Raw genomic sequence first — 14,528 nt, 5'->3', positions numbered from 1 at the left:
CATTGTGGAAACCTGAATTGGTTTGAAGATCCAGACAGATTCGGTATTTTTTTCCCAAACTGACTTGAAAGTCCATACTGAATCCACTTTAATTTCCCAAATTAGTTTCAAAATTCCAGGTTTTGGGTGGTTCATATACTCTGAATACTTCATGCCAAATTATGCATGCAGTTCCACAGAAACTGTATGGTGCTGAAGATGTTTTCTATTCTAGTTCTTCTGTATCAACAACAATATTCTTTCAGGAGGCTGGGAATTGATTTTTCCCCCCAAAGAGGATTTCAAGTGGAAATCAGCATGTGCCAGTTATCCAAGCCATAACATTACAATGTCTCACCATTCTATGTGTAGTCCTCAACGTACAACCATCAGAAGTTACAACAGCATTGGGAAAAAATGGCTTACGACTGGTACTCACAGATGATCAATATGGTTGCAAAATCCACAATGCCATATTCTCTTATATGGCCAAATGCAATGACATCTCTTTCTTTTATTTGCAACGGGAATAAAATATTTTGCTGGGAAATCCATAACAATCTGTGCTGATGTTTCTCTATCACAGTTGTAGCTACCAGCCATCAGCAATAAGTATCTTCCAATATTCCATTACTTTCTTTATACAGCGATGGATGGTGGGATGGGTTGTTTTTAAACAGTTTTAAAGCAATTTCTTGTCACCCTGAGGGAATCACTTAATAAAGTTCCCAAGTTTACTCAGCTATTTCGACCAATAAACGTGTTTAATTCTTGGCAACTTAAATGTGGTAACTGTTTCTAAGCACCGTCTCTTAACAGGATTGCTTAGAGCAGTCGTTTGTCTGGCTGAGGAAAATAAAAACAATATAGCCACTAAATAATAGTAGTAATGATACTGATAATAATTGGAGCATCGCTGGAATATCATGGGCATTGACAAAATCACCATCAATCAACTGCAAAAGGCAGCTTTACTCGGAACAGCTTACATCCTGTGTCATCAACCATCAGACAAGGAATAATGGATGGAAACTGATCAAGAAGAGATTCAACCTGGAAATAAGGAGAAACTTTCTGACAGGGAGAGCAATCAACCCATGGAACAGAAGTTGCCCTCGGAAGTTGTGGGAGCTTCATCACTGAAGCCTTTCAAGAAGAGACTGGACTGCCATCTAATAATTGTAAATAGTTCTGACAATGCAGATATCGAAACACAATCTTTTTACAGTCGTTTGGATTGGCTGATTGAAGAAGATTTGAAATGGCATTGGCTACATTTATTTTTTTCCACCAAAGCTGCTTGTGAATAATTATGAATAAACTAAACCAGAGTCACTTGACAGTGGGGACACAGAAATGGTTGCAAGTGTGAGGACCCTTTTCAAGTCACTTTTTCCAGCATCTGTCATAACCTCCAAATGGTCACTTAAATGAACAGTCATAAATGGAGGACTACCTCTATGCTTCAGTCACTAAGCCTAGCCGAAACTTTGATGTGAACTTAGGCACAGGTAGTCCTTGATGTACAATAGTTCATTTAGGGACCATTTGAAGTTATAACAGCACTGGAAAAAAAATGTGACGCATGACCATTTTTTCAGACTTATGCCCATAGCAGCATCCCCATGGTCATGTGATCAAAATTCAGACACTTGGCAACTGACTCATATTTATGCTATGTCCCGGGGTCACACGATCCCCTTTTACGACCTTCAGACAAGCAAAGTCAACGGGGAAGCCAGATTCACTTAACAACCGTGTTACTGTTCTGACCCAAACCCTTTTCCAATAAAACAAACACAAACCAAAGGGAACAAAAACCTTTTAATGATTCTTACGAATCCCCGGTTAAAAGTCTGCTGCAAACTAATTAACTTTAATAAGCACAAAACTGTTTTAAGACTGCCAAGAATAACAGATAAGAAATATTTCACAATACAGGTGTCTTTAAATACCAACTTAAGATACTGGAATATCCATGAGGCTGAGTTTCAAAATGTCTTTGCTTCCTGCAAAGAACATCCGCTTCACAGCTGCCTTTTATCTTCTTGAAGGAGGGGCCATTACCTTGCAGCCTTACTCCCAAGTCGCCCGTGCTGTTGCAATTGCTCTTTCCTACGTGCAGCCCTGCACACATGCGCACTTGGCACAGGCTCCTCGGGAACATCCTCACTGCTGCTACCAGCCCGCACAATCTCTGAAAGCAGCAGTCCATTCCCTAATGGTCCTGGCCCCTCATCTGAGTCCTCGCTCTCCTCAACTGCCCTGCTGCCAGCTAACCACAACAGTTACTGACTGCAGTGATTCACTTAACAACTGTAGCAACTTACTTCCCAAAGTCTTACTTAGCAATTGAAATTGTGCTCCATTGTAGTCATAAGTCGAGGACTACCTGCATGTCAATCACAAAGCTGGGGTCAGCTTGGGAAGCCATATTGAGACCAGATGCTCTGACACAGCCACATTTTGAGCCTGAGAAAATGGGAGGGGGGAATTTCTTGGAGTGTATGTCGTTAGACATGATAACATTCTTTTTCTAAGTCAAGGTCATGTTATTTTGCGCATAAGTGAGGGGAAGTCTCAAGTTGGGACGGATGGTGATTGGAGCATGTGTTGTGATGATGGGTGTAGGGGGTGGATTTGTACTTTTTACTTATTGCAAGGAAGCCCGGAACTTTCAGATTCGGAATTCCCCAGATGTGTCAGTTTACTATCCAAAATAAAAAAGAACTTTTCAGAAGATGTTTGTCTCGGAGTTATTTGTTGGAGTGGAGGTTTCCTGGAATGCTGGCAACTGGAATGCAAAATGCCCTCCGAATTGCAAAATTTATGAATGAGGCCAGAGTTATTTTCTTTTGTTTGGGCATATTCTTTTCATCAACGGTTTACATATCCCCTATTTGTGGGGAAAACCCTTCTGGGAAAACTATACGAGGAATTAAAGCCACTGATTTGGCAGTAGGGTTTATTGGATACCCTGAGACTGAGTTCTTAGTCAAGCTGCATTAGACATGGGTCTAAGAAATACGTTCACCCATTTCTTTGCAACAAAACAAAATGAAAAGTCAGGGCTGAGCAGAGACAGTCAAGCCGCTACTTGGATTCCAATCTCTCAAGAATATAGGATCAAGAAATCAGGCTTGCAGTGGAAAAGACACCTGTCAGAAAAAGCACCCTTTCTTCCTTAACATCAGTTTAATATGGCTGACATCTACCCTTCCGCCAGCGAATGCCAGCCTGCCTAACAACACAGCAAGTCTGAGTGCACCTCAAGCTTACTTTTCCTGCTCTGCAATATTTTTTTCCTTTCCAGTTGCTCTTTGGTGCAGCCTAAATAGCTGCTTGTTATGGTTGTAATTGTCATCTCCTTCCAATCAATATTGTGGCTAAGATTGGGCACAGACCTATGGTGAGGATAGCAATAGCACTTAGACCAGCGGTGGGATTCAAATTTTTTTACTACTGGTTCTGTGGGCGTGGCTTGGGGGAGTGGCATGGCTTGGTGGGTGTGGCAGGGGAAGGTTACTGCAAAACCCCCATTCCCTCCCCACCCCACTAACCTGCTTTCCAGCTCTGTTCTCCTGTGCAGGGAAACCAAGGAAGACCCAGCCAATCAGCTGGGACTCAGGAGGCGGAGAATAGATGGGGGTGGGGTGATATTTGCCAGTTCTCCGAACTGCTCAAAATTTCTGCTACAGGTCCTCCAGAACTGGTCAGAACCTGATGAATACCATCTCTGACTTCGACATATACCATTTTACAGTGCTTTACAGCCCTCTCTAAGCGCTTTTACAGAGTCAACATATTGCTCCCCAAAATCTGGGTTCTCATTTTACCGGCCTCAGGAGGTTGGAAGGCTGAATCAATCTTGAGCCTGGTGAGATTTGAACTGCCAAATTGCAGACAGCTGGCAGTCAGCAGAAATAGCCTGCAGTACTGTACTCTAACCACTGCACCACTGTAGCTCAGAAAGCCCTGGAAGATGGAGAGAATAATCACCTAATTGCCAAATCGATGCAGTTCTTGTTACGCAAGCTAAAACAATCCTGATTTCAATGTAGGCATCTTCTGTCGGAAATGAACAGGCTGAGCCCGAAGGAGGAGTCACATGTGTCATAAGTCTCAAGTCCCTTGTGCCCACAAGAGGTCTATGAATGAATGAATGAATGAATGAATGAATGAATGAATGAATGAGCTGGAAGGGACCTTGGAGGTCTTCTAGTCCAGCCCCTGCTGTTTCACTGGTTAATTGTCCTCACTGTTGGGAGAGTAGAAGAAGCTGTCAGAGCTGAAGAAGCTTCTTGGATGAGAAGCGAAACATCTTTTTTTAAAAAAACAGAAAGTCCAGTTGCCTCTTGGAAAAAAAAGACCTTTGGGACAACCTGGAAGACTGAGAGTTTCCATGGATATTTATTTATTTATTTTTTTAACATAACCTATTCTGCTTTTTGAATGCGTTTGATGAGGAATAAATTTGTCAGACCTGGCCCAAACTTGGTCCTTTAGAAAAAGAAACACTCTCTACTCCGTTTGTAGCCAAAAGATTACTTTTACTAAGAGCCAAATGGTTACAGTGATGCATAGCCAGAAATTAAGTGTGAGCACAAAAATCCCTAGGTTAATTTCTCCTTCCACCCGTCTTATTATCTCCCCATTGTCCAGTCACATTTGAAGAAGATGTTTTAGCAATGGTCCCTGTCACAGTTGGTAGATGGATAGGTGCTGCATTCCCATGACCACTACCCTTCGTGTGAACCTGTGGCAGACTGGCATCTAAGAGAAGTATAGAAGGATGGCGGTTCTGGCACAAGGAAGCTCCTGGAAAATTCTTTCCATTGTGCATGTTCTTTACCTATCAACATGAGAGTGAAGAATAAAACCTTCTCCTTTTGTAGAGCTTAACATTGAACTGCAAACCAGGGCATACAAAATCTTCGCCAGACCAATTCTTGAATATAGCTCATCTACGATGGACATTTATACAATTGAACGAATCCAGGGATATTTCACGAGAAGAGTACTCCACTTCTCAGCTTGCAATGGAATACCTTATGATACAAGGCTTGAAATTTTTGACCTATAATTATAGCGCCTACAGTCTGATCTAAGCATAGTACACAAAATTGTCTGTTTATAACATCTTACCTGTCAATGACTTCTTCAGCTTCAATCACAATAATACAGGGGCAAACAACTGATACAAACTCAAGGTAAACCACTCCAAACTCGATTGCAGAAAATACAACTTCAGCAACAGAGTTGTCAATGCCTGGAACTCACTACCTGACTCTGTTGTTACATCCTCAAACCCCCAAAACTTTAACCTTAAACTGTCTACTGTGGACTTCACTCCATTCCTAAGAGGTCTGTAAGGGGGCGTGCATAAGCGCACCAGCGTGCCTACCATCCCTGTCCCACTGTTCCCATTTATTCATACTCATCTATTATGTATATACTTATACCTGTTTATACTTATATGTTTATGTTTATGTTAATACTTATAGTTGTTTTCTCATACCTGCTGGACAAACTAAACTAAACTAAATAAATAAATAAAATATATTATGAGGCCCAGTTCTCCTTTCCGTTTTTTCCTTTGAGCGAGTCAATCAAATAAAGACAAAATCAATTCTACATTCCCAATAAAAATGCCAAGAATTGTCCTTCAAAAAAGAAGAAGGCATCTTTTAGTTATGACCTACCTGCCAATGAGCAATTTTTACTCTGAAAAGATCCGACACGTAATCCATATCCCACAAACTTCTGCCAGTCAAAATACTTCTTAATGATTAGATGGGATATGGCCTCCATAAAGTACCCTGCTTTTGATGGGCAGCTTCAAAACGTGGGATATAAATCACAAAAGGTTTCCTATGCAACTGACACACAGCAGGAACGGTCCTTTGGCAAGCCTGTGGAGATTTTCTCTTTATTCACACGACAGCAAAGTCCCTTAATAGAAGGAAACATCAAGCCAAAATTTTGGCCAGCAATAAGCTTCAGGCATTATTCTTTTATATATGAAGGGAAGCTTTTATAGCAATGTGCCTGTTCCGATACAATCAAAAGGAAGCAGAGCTAGGACTGCTGCCAAAAATAAACTAGGGAGTGATAACGTAATGTAAGGTTTTCTCAGCTCTCATCTTGTACCTGGTCCACCTTTGTTTCAAATGTTTTTGGTTTTTTTAGATAAGTGAAGAAATATCATGCATTTTTTTTGCATTTTAATTAGATAGATGGATAACTTGGTGGATAAATAATAGATAGATGATGATAGATGATAAATAGATGGATGGATAGATAGAAGGTAGATAGATGCTGATAGATGGGAGAGATAGATAGATAGATAGATAGATAGACAGACAGACAGACAGACAGACAGACAGACAGAGTTAGATACAGATAGATAGTACAGTAGAGATTGATAGATGATAGATAGATCATAGAGGATAGATAGATAGATAGATAGATAGATAGATAGATAGATAGATAGATAGATAGATAGATAGATAGTACAGTAGAGATCGATAGATCATAGATAGATCATAGATAGTTCATTAGATAGATAGATAGATAGATAGATAGATAGATAGATAGATAGATAGATAGATAGATAGATAGATAGATAGATAGATAGATAGATAGATAGATAGAGTACAGTAGAGATAGATAGATGATAGATAGATAGAAATAGATAGATGATAGATAAATAGATAGTACAGTATAGATAGAAAGATGATAAATAAATAGATAGTACGGTATAGATAGAAAGATGATAAATAGATAGTACAGTAGAGAGATATAAAGATGATAAATAGATAGATGATAGATAGATAGATAGATAGATAGATAGATAGATAGATAGATAGATAGATAGTACAGTAGAGATTGATAGATGATAGATAGATGATAGATAGATCATAGAGGATAGATAGATAGATAGATAGATAGATAGATAGATAGATAGATAGATAGATAGATAGTACAGTAGAGATCGATAGATCATAGATAGATCATAGATAGTTCATTAGATAGATAGATAGATAGATAGATAGATAGATAGATAGATAGATAGATAGATAGATAGATAGATAGATATAGTACAGTAGAGATAGATAGATGATAGATAGATAGAAATAGATAGATGATAGATAAATAGATAGTACAGTATAGATATAGAAAGATGATAAATAAATAGATAGTACGGTATAGATAGAAAGATGATAAATAGATAGTACAGTAAAGAGATATAAAGATGATAAATAGATAGATAGATAGATAGATAGATAGATAGATAGATAGATAGATAGATAGATAGATAGATAGATAGATAGATAGATAGATAGATAGATGAGAGAGAGAGAGATGAGAGAGATAATCAGAATAGATACAATGTGTTTATACACTGGTTATTTGGTGTTCCAGTTCAAATTAATGTGCCACCCCATACGGGCAACATCCTATAACCATGTGTGAGTACAGCTTCATTTTTCTTTTCAGCGGCTCCCCAGTGCTAGCACCATCACCTCGGGTCCACCTCAGAACATCAGGCACTAGAGCCTCATAGGAACACAAACCCTGCTGTAAACTGCATATGCGCTCATTTCTTCTGTGCCTCTCACACCCACGATGCACAAATAAAAATAAATAGATAAGAAGCTTTGAAGCCACAACCTCGGGGTTCCCCCTGCAGATACCCCTGAATTAGATATTGTTTTGAAAAAAAAATATTTTAGCTGAACGTAAAAGGAATGAGATCACAGTTGACTTCACTGGACAAGAATCGGGGAGCAGCTAGCCACTCCTCCCCTAGGGATTTTTTTAGCATTTAGCAACTCTAATTCATTGCTGCCTCTGGGTCTTCGTCTGTCCTCAGGAGGCAGGCCAGCCCCGACAAAACAACATTAAAGAGGTCCAAGCTCCTTGCCATCTGGTCCTCTTAAGTGGGAGAGATCAAATCCACGGAGAAGGGGGAGGGATGTGGATGAATGAGAGGCCCGCTGAGGTCATCTTGTTCGAGGACTCCCGAAACCTTAGACTGCAGCTAGCCAGGGGCAAGGGCTATCTTAGGAAAGGCACTCTGGAGTCATGGTAATTACATTTTCATGGGCCTGTTCTTTCCGTGGATGTTAAAGATGTTTTAAAAACATCCTTTTAAAAGCTGACAGATTACAGATTAACAGAATTGGAAGGGACCTTGTAGGCAGTGGTGGTATTCATTTTTTTTTACTACCGGTTTTGTGGCCGTGGCTTGGTGGGCATGGTGTGTCTTGATGGGTGTGGTGTGGCATGGCTTGGTGGGCATGGCTTGGTGGGCATGGCAGGGGAAGGATACTGCAAAATCCCCATTCCCTCCCCACCCAACTAACCTGCTTTCCAGCTCCGTTCTCCTGTGCAGGGCAACAAAAGAAGACCCAGCCAATCAGCTGGGACTCAAGAGGCAGAGAATAGATGGGGGCAGGGCCAGTCAGAGGTGGTATTTGCTGGTTCTCCGAACTACTCAAAATTTCTGCTACCGGTTCTCCAAATCCTGTCAGAACTGGCTGAATACCACCTCTGCTTGTAGGTCATCTAGTCCAACCCCCCACCCACCCAAGCAGGAGACCAAACACCATTTCTGACAGATGGCAGTCCAGGCTCTTCTTCAAAGCGTCCAGTGATGAAGCTCCCATAAAATCTGAATGCAAGCTGTTCCATTGGTTGATTGATCTCCTTACGTCTAGGTTGAATCTCTCCTTGTTCAGTTTCCATCTATTATTATTCTTTGTCTGGCCTTCAGGTGCCTTGGAAAATAGCTTGACCCCCTCCTCCTCTCTGTGGCAGCCCCTCAAATATTGGAAGACCGCTATCCTGTCTCCCCTGGTCCTTCTCTTCACTAGACTAGCCAGGCCCAGTTCCTGCAACCGTTCATCGTATGTTTTAGTCTCCAGTCCCCTAATCATCCTGGTTGCTCTTCTCTGCACTTTTTCTAGAATCTCAACATCTTTCTTATAGTGGGGTGACCAAAACTGGATGCAGTACTCTACTCAAGCACATGGTTCACTTAACCGTGGCAAAATAAAATAAAAAACCAGTCATAAATGGGGGTACAATTCATTTAACAACTGCCTTGCTTAGCAATGGAAATTTTGGACTCCACCAAGGTCCTAAGTCAAGGACAACCTAGGAGAGGAGCTATTGGGAGATTCATGCAAAAATAACCTAGATGGTGTAATGCATAAGAGAGCTGCTTTGAATCCAATCTCATTTGTGTAGCTCATCGATTAACTTGGCCCTTTCCATCTCTTTCAAGCCAGCTTATTTTACAGGGTTGTTTTGGCAGGATAAAATTAAGCCTACTCTGCCAGCTTGAGCTACTGGAAGAAAAGGCAAAATAAACATGTACTAATTGATTAAAAAAACAACTTCATGCTCTCTGAGCTTGGTGATTTTCTTGCAGACATTTCATTAGCCAACTAGGTAACCTCAGCAATGCTGGAGGGAGCTGGCTTTGCTCTCATTACCTAGTTGGATTGTGAAATGTCTACAAGAAAAGAACCAAGAGAGCACCAAAAAAAAAAAAAAAACACCCCAAAAGCTGAAGAAGCTTCTTAGATGAGAAGCGAAACGTCTTCCAAGAAAAACCAAGAAAATCCACTTGCCTTTTGGTACAACCATGACCTGGATGACTGAGAAACTTCATAGACAAAGACCCCCACAGTTCATCCCTGAGCTACAAATATTATCTTCCATTAAAACCAACTTAAACAGCACTAGAGTCCAGCTAATACTCATAAGATCTGGAACCACATTCCAGGCAAAATCTCACAAGTCTTTCATCCAGTAGAAAGAGCAAGGGTTTTCTGAAGAACCAAGCACGCCGCAAGAAGTTCCGCGCCCAACTCACCAAATCATCATCGCTCAGGAGGTGTTGCTGGCATTCAGATATTGCTATACACATTCAAGGGTGGGACCACCAAACCATCCTGGCAGGGAAATGTACCCACCTGTCTATCATCTGCCAATTCAGTGGGGAATTAGCAAGAGATACGGAGCTGCTAATAAGACAGAGTGTCAAGAAGAGACATTAATGTAAGTGTTGGCATGACAAGAAAAATACGTTACCGCGCGTAAAACTAATAGCATCTCCTTCCCGGCTCATTCATTTCCTTCTGCTGAGTTCCTTAAGGTAAAGTGAAATCTTGCAAAGCACTCAGCAGTAGGCATCGACAAATGTATGCAAATGTTAGCGTCTGTGCATAATGAAGTTTTCCACCTGTCTGAAGATAACTCACATTTTTTGTAAAAAAAAATTTTCTCCCTCTGCACTCAGTTTTTCTCAAAATGCTGTTTAGGCATCAACTTTCCTCTAGTTTGACGAAGCCAGGAGGAAAAGAGAGATATTTTTTTTTGTAGGAAAGGCAGGACAAGAAGCGATGGGTGGAAGCTAACCAAGGAGAGAAGCAACCTGGAACTAAGGAGAAATTTTCTGACAGTTAGAACAATTAATCAGTGGAACGACTTGCCTATAGACGTTGTGAAATGCTCCAACACTCAAGGTTTTTAAGAAGAGATTGGACAACCATTTCTCTGAAATGGTACAGGTAGTCCTTGACTTATGACCACAATTGAGCCCATGTTGTGGCCCACCAGCTACCAGCGGAGCTGGCGGCAGACTTGGAGGATGAGAAGGTTGGGGAGGAACTTGGGCCAGTGCTGGAGTCTGGGGAAGGCTCTGGTGGATGCACTGCATGGGATGCAGGGATAGAGCCAGGGCCGTCTGATAATTCCCAGACACCGGAGAGGCAGCTGCCTTTGGAGGCTGATATGAGTGAGGAGGAAGAACAGCTGGGGCCTGTTCCAGACGCATGTATGTGCAGAGCTGTTAGGAGAGGGGAACAACAGAGGACAAGGAGACAACCCGGGAAGCACAGCACACGTGGATGCTGAATGGTCCCTCCCTGGCTGCATTTCATGCCACAAAGACTACTTCCCAGAATTTAATTTGCAGCCTTTCAGCTGGGACGTATTTCCTGCAATCAAGTTTGGTGCGGTTAACCTTGAGTTTGTATCTATTGTGTGCTCTTGTGTTGTGATGGTTGAAGCTGAAGTATTCATTGACAGGTAAGTCATTGCAATGTATGATTTTATATACCATACTTAGATCAGACCGAAGACGGCGTAATTCAAGATTTTATAGGTCTAGAATTTCAAGTCTGGTGGCATCAGGTATTCTACAATGAGAAGAGGAGTGGAGAACTCTTCTTGTGAATAGAGATGAATAGATGTGGCAGACATCTCCCTAAGCAGGCAGATTTCTTAGCCTCCAGTGAGAGAGAAACTTTTTTACCAAGGCTTCTGGCGCTCATAATAAAGGAATCTTTGAATTAACTTCAGAGGGTTTGTCATGTTTGGGAAGCTGGATCAGAACAAGAACCCTCGGTAAACCCTCCCAGGTGGTCTCCAGCATGGTAGGACAGGTTATCCTTCCATAACCTGCCTGTCTTCATCAGCAGAAATGTCTACTTTAGGAAAACACAGTCATTGTGTGTCCTGGAGCAACGGTGCCTCAAAATCTCAATCGGGAAACTGAAAGCAGGAGGCCCTAGTCAAGGCCAGCTTGGATCTAATCCTGATTGAAGAACATATAAAGGCCCTCATCAACTAGAGGTGACATTTAGATTCAGTGACACATATCTCGGAAGGATGGGTCCTTCTGAGATTATATGATGGACTGACCCTACAGATGAATCAGCAGAGGATGCTGAAGCAAAATATGGAAGGGAAGATCTTCCCTATATTTCTGAAAGCTTGCCTTCAGGTGCAATAGAGAATACAGGTTTAAAGCAAAAACATTGACCATCACATCAGTTTTAGGACGTGGAGGAAGCCCAGATTCCATTTGGTTACTCATCCCAAGCAGCAAGGCATGACGGTATAGTGCCAGTCGGTAACAGAGTTTAAGTCTCAATTCGCAGCTAATACGGAGCCCCCATTACCCGAGAGCCCTCCATGACCTTCAAAGTATGGAGACATCTCTTATAAACAGTAGGCAAGTTCCTTGAAAAGAGATTAATTTTGCTCTTCCAAATGCTGTCTCAGGCTGGATCAACATTAATTTTCTGGAAATGCAGCCTCTCCTTTCTGAAAAGAAAAGAGGGGTGTTTCTTACCTCCCTGGAACTCCTTTGAAGTCAAAAAGAAGTGGAAGTTTGGATGCTCCAGGATCCAAGCAGGTCAGGGTTGCCCTTGGCCTTCTCCTTGCCCTTTTCATTCTTCTCTCCAAGATGGTAACCCCATGTGATATGTATCTTGCAATAACCCAGCCTGAAGGTGACTAGTATATTTTTGCTTCAGAACCAATTTGCATTTCGATGCCATTTAGGAAATATTTTTAGCCCAGACATGTTTATCATTTGACCTTGCGAGCGACCTAGCTGTCTGCTTCCCACACATCACAATCTAGAGGCAGCGAAAAGCAAGGCACCCAAAACTAAGCAGTAATAATAATAAAGGGAGGGGAGAAAGAACCGCGGATAATAAGTGTTCTGTTCCGAAGACAACAGTCAAATCAAACCAATAGGACTCTGTCATTATGAATATGTATTTATGTACACCGGTGGGGATATTAATTATTTGAATGTTTTCTTGGGAATAACAAGTTGAAATTCATCACCTGCCCTGGTATGTCATACATATTAACAAAGACAAATTTAAAACTCATTTGAATATTTTGCAATTTTGCTTTTAAGAAGACTTTTGTTTCAGAGATAATGGCGTGGGGGGGGGGGTGAGGGGAAGGGCAAAGCGCAGCAATGACAAAAGAGAATGGATTTATTTTTTTTAACTCCTAAGACGTGGCGAGAGGGTCATTTCAGATTTCAGGAGAAGCCAAGAGATGTCAAAGGATTTGATGTAAAGGAGAAGGTCACCGAGTTTTGCTCTTGCAGAGAGTCACAATTAAATGTCAACCGACTCTCAACACACGCACTGGCTGGACACACACACACAAACACACACACTACACACAAACAAACACACATGATCACATTTCAACAGCAGTGACTCTGCCTTAATGACAAGCATAAAAAGATGAGCAAGGAAGGGCAATGGTCCAGGAAGAGCCAATTTTAGCTTTGAACTCTTCGTACAGAACAGTATCTTTGCAACAAGCCATTTTTTTTTAAAGGAACATCTGTCTCAGTTTGGAAAATGTTCAGGACCCTGGTGACTTCAGAGCTGGGGGCTTCGAGGGGAAGATCTGTATCGAAAGCTGGAGATGATCACCCCGTGGTGCAACCATCATCTCACAATTTTGACAACTTCTCTTTGTCAACATGCCCCGCGGCTTCAAAGACACGTCCGGAACATTTCCTTGAGAGAGATACGTTGCTTTGCTCTTGCCTTCTTCCTCTGAAGTTATTTTCCTTATTTACCTGTCTAATCTACACCTAACAGAAATTCCTGGTGGTTTTCTAACCCCGGATCCTTAGATTGAAATCTCCACCCGGCTATAAAGCTTAGTATAGGCAGGGCTGGGCTGCTGGGGGTTCGGTAGAGCCCCTAACTAAGATTCTGTGCAGTTCAGAAAACCCCCAAATCCCACTCCTGTCTGGCCCCACCCACCCTGCCTGTCCCCTCCCAGGAGTCCCCACACAGCCCAAATTGGATGCAGGTAAGCGCAGGGCGCATGTAGGGCTCAAGGAGGGCCAAAAACAGGCCTCCTGGAAGTACAGGAAGGCTGGAAATGGGCCTGTTTCTGGCTCCCAGAGAGCCTCCATAGTCTGGGGAGGCCATTTTTGCCCTCCCAGAGTCTCGGGGAAAGCCTCCGGAGCCCGGGGAGGGCAAAAACGCCCCCCTTGTGGTGCAGGAGGCTGACTAGGCCACGCCTACCATCGCTATGCCCACACAGCAACCGGGCAGAGAACCCCTTGCTAAAAACTTTAAAGCCCACCCCTGACTATAGTCCTTTAATTAAATGGCTGGGTTTGTATAAATTATCAAACTGATAGCTTGTTTAGTTTGTACACAGGACTAGGCATATAAACCACATTTATTCACTATGCTATAAAGCTATGGCACTATGTGAGTTTAGACACAGCTTTGCAACTTAAACAAAGGTCAGAAATGAATGATTATAGGGCCAAGAAACCCTCCATTTTTTCTTATTATTATTACTTCTTATTGAAATACACAAAGGAAGTTTTGTTTTAAAATTTCTTGTAATGGGGAGAAGACTTTTGGAAGAATTCTTACTGGTGGAACACCAGGGTTCTTGCACTGATTTTCAGATTTGTTACAAGCTGGCTGAGGTTTCGCATTTTTCATTGCTTGTGGGCTTCTCTTAAGTTCCAAGGGAAGATATAATGACCAAACTTTTTTGGGGGGGGGGGCACCTGCAAAATGCACAGCACAATTGATTTTCCAAAAAGATCCAGTTAAGTGATTTCAATTTGCCCATGGAAAATGGGGCTTAGAAGGGATCAGTTTTATTCCCGATATGTCTAAAGTAATGGATGGTCCCAACCAAAAGAGAAATTCAGAACAATATCTATGATCCCTGCGTAGACT

The sequence above is a fragment of the Notechis scutatus genome, chromosome 9 (genome assembly GCF_049901735.1).
Source record: "Notechis scutatus isolate UNSWTSFEM ecotype Mainland chromosome 9, rNotScu1.2, whole genome shotgun sequence".
NCBI classification, from domain to species: Eukaryota; Metazoa; Chordata; class Lepidosauria; order Squamata; family Elapidae; genus Notechis; species Notechis scutatus.
This window is presented reverse-complemented; position numbering follows the sequence as displayed.